The sequence below is a fragment of the Aplysia californica genome, unplaced genomic scaffold (assembly GCF_000002075.1).
Source record: "Aplysia californica isolate F4 #8 unplaced genomic scaffold, AplCal3.0 scaffold00263, whole genome shotgun sequence".
NCBI classification, from domain to species: Eukaryota; Metazoa; Mollusca; class Gastropoda; order Aplysiida; family Aplysiidae; genus Aplysia; species Aplysia californica.
Window position 1 is genome coordinate 667,588 of NW_004797533.1, and position 3,396 is coordinate 670,983.

General features: G+C 38.8%; 1 protein-coding gene across 2 annotated transcripts in view; it reads right to left on the reverse strand.

The window, feature by feature from the left end:
* LOC101848979 (cytochrome P450 2C3) overlaps nucleotides 1-3,029 on the reverse strand; it is an 11,217-nt gene extending 8,188 nt beyond the window's left edge. Inside the window, exon 1 of one of the 2 annotated variants that reach the window (XM_005100864.3) lies at nucleotides 2,684-3,029. The gene's annotated coding sequence lies outside the window, so the exon portion shown is untranslated. Of the gene's footprint in view, nucleotides 1-2,033 lie in introns of both variants that reach the window. The other variant, XM_005100863.3, reaches the window with a different exon arrangement.
* Nucleotides 3,030-3,396: the final 367 nt, after the last annotated feature.

The window sequence follows — 3,396 nt, forward strand, 5'->3', positions numbered from 1 at the left end:
GGGGGGGGCAGGACACAACCCTCATTCCCAGCTCCTCGCAAAGAGTAACCAAAAATTTGGAAATAGTTCGTCATCTTCATCCCTAGCATTTACTAAAAGTATGCCGAAAAATCACATGGGGGCCGCTTCTAAGTGGTGACATTGTTAGTGTGGTTGTTACCCTACGTCTATGCTATAATATTTTCAAAACAGTGAAAGGAGGGCGGCCAATAATCTTTGTAACATTAATTTTCATAGTCAATGCAGACTAACTTGTGTGCTTACAAGTTATCGCTATTGTGGCACGCCAAAGTGCCTTGTCACGGCTTGCGGAGTCACCCATACGTCCATCGTCCGATTGCAGGATTGCATTCAGCTTCAATCAACCTTGACATTTTCCAGTTGTCTGTGGTTGTGTTACATTGACCGTGTGAACCGTGTTTATGGCCTTTAAAACGGCAATGAAAGGTGTTGCAGAATGCTGAGTTGCATCCCTCTATTGTGCACGAGAAAGTGGTCAAGGCCGCCTTTATGGATTCGGTAAAAACTCACCTATACGGACGTTTTGGTGTGCACTACACGTGATTATTGGCGTTTTGGCGACAACACTTGATCCTTTACAAAACTCTGTCCCTAATATTTACAATTTTTCTTCTGCGTTTCCTAATATTCAAAATGTACCAAGTGTCAAGTTTCTTTTTTGAAGAGTATATTTATTATGGGATTCTCCAACACAGACGTATGCGCATATAGCAGCCCAGCAAGCTCTAGACACGTTTAAAGCAGTCGTCAAGGGTATTAGAAACAGTGTAAAAGTGTTCCATAAACAAGTCAGACTGCAGAGGAACACGCTTCCAAGAAACGCTGCCATCACAACACCATCTAAATAGCTGCAAAGGAGGACTGCCACATGATAGTTAATCAAAGTGTTGACTAATTCTTGAAGCAAAATAAAATCAGTACACTATCAATCGTCAACCCCTTCAAACCCCAAGTCTATCAAAAAGTCGTTTCCTACAGTTCGTTTGCATCGTATATGCCAAGCAGAAAGCTATTCTGTTTCACATAAAAAATCAATTTACAAAAAGAATAAGAAATATTATATTTCAACGAAACATTTAAATCTGCTCAGCGTCGTACAATCCAGGACCTTATTCAACTCAGAAGAACTACAGACTCGATACAACATACATCTCATTTACCATGCGCTTGACTATCTTCAACCTGCTTAAAGTTAATTGTGTACGCCCACATTTTTCACCCACGAGCCACCCCTGGGGGAGGGATAGGTAGGGAGGGGAGACAGTGAGCACGGGTGAGGGATTAAAGTCGTCATGTCGACAGTAGACCATAAAAGGTAGGTGTTTTACGCCCCCATCGACACAGTTTAGATCATTTAGGAAGCGGGCTTCCGACCCTGCCTGTCAGGGCCAACCCGGACTGAAAGAGATATACAACATCCCAGCAGAAAGACAGATACTTGACAGACATTTTCTCCTCTCACGGTAATTAAACTTGAGTCACTTGCATGCAATATCAAATCACCTACCGCTACTCCACATAGAATCTACGTCGGTTGACAGTAAACTATGGTTAACCAAAGCCGTATGTAAGATATTATCTAATTGTACGTTTTATTAGGTTTTTTTCCACCAATAAAAAAGATGGCAACCGGTATTTAGATTACATAACCAATTGCTAATGGAAGGACAGTCACGAAAACATTTTCAATATAAACTGATACAACTGCAGAAAAGACTACAACACAATACTAACAATGGCAACACAAATGGTCTCTACTCTAAATATAAAGAAAATGACTACGACACCAACAACACAATAACAATAAAGAGGAAACAAAAGGGCGCGCTCATGTAACCTTATGCAGTTGCGAGCACCGTAAAACTCTTACTAAAATTATACTAAACAAGAGGAAACAAAATTCCAAACTTTATAACGATATGAATAGTTACTATAGAACGTGATATCAGAACAGAGTTATTTTCCCAACAGCAGCTTTAACAACAGGTAACACAACTTCTGTAAATACTTACAAAAGTGCAAACCGCAACACCTTTTATAACAACAACAACAATGATAACACGAATGCCATTGAAATATATGTGCTTTTAAACACAGTGTGGTCTGAGCTTTTATAAGACGCAGCATCAATTCGTCAGCCTTGCGAACTATGGGCTAAAAGTTAATGTTCCGGAAAGAACATGGAAATGCTGTGAACCCAATGGGGTGTCAACCGTAATTATCTGCGGGGATGATCCAATGCCTGAATCGGTGACCACGGCTACCTGCGCGTTGACTTAACATGAGGAGCATGAGATAGCAAAGATAACAAAAAAAATAACACCTTATAGTCTACAATTAAACACAACAAGGTAAAAAAAATGGTCATGTCCAAACCATATTCCTTTGATTTCAAACCCCCACTATAACATGCGATCATAATAATAAAATAATAATAATAATAATAGATTGCATTTATATAGCCCATATCCACTTATGCAATGCTCTATGCGCTTAACATGGTACATGATATAAAAGGATGAAATCTGTCTATAATAACCACTAAATGAATTTTTCAAACGTAAAAAAGGAAAAGCTTTAAGAATTTTACACTTGAGAGGATCAAAAAGTCTCTGAATATAATATATGTTCAGTTTGTCGGGGTAGATGGCATTATACATACATTAGTTTGTCCTCGGTACGGTAGTCTTCAAATGTATAGCAACAGCAGGAATAACTTGCTAATCTTGCAATAGCGACAAACAGAACAGCAATAAAACTAAGTACCTCTGTAACAGACATTATATATACACTACAACATCGGAGGAATGATGACATGTTTCAATTTGTTGGGTCAGACAAAGCAAACACACACACGAGCACACCTTGTTGGGGGCAGCCCAGTTTGTCACAGGCCCAGTTTGTCACCTCTTCATGTAAGTATTTGAATTTTGATGACAGTCAGAATTACAGCACTTTAAAACTGTAGATCTAGTTGTAATTTATGTGTTTTTTTATTCTCCATCTTCAAATTGGTGGTGTAGATGTAGGCCCTCTAAAATGTCAGTTCAGCTTGACGTGTTGTTCAACATTTCTTCCTTTTTCTATGCAAATCAAAGCAAATTTAAATTACTCGGTAAAATTTCAACAGTGAATGTTCTTCCGTTTAAAACTATTGAAAAATAAAATTCAATTCATACAATTAATTAATCATTAATTTACTCTTTTTGAGAGTGTCAGTGACAACTTCCATCATGCAGGGCACAGTCGAGGCCTGTGACAAACTTGCATGCTTCCCACCTCGTTTCCTAGCCCATTGCTACTTGGGCAAAAAGTAGGCCAAGGCCATTTTTACATGTAGCCTAGGCTTAAAAGGTCACATGTCAAATATACTTG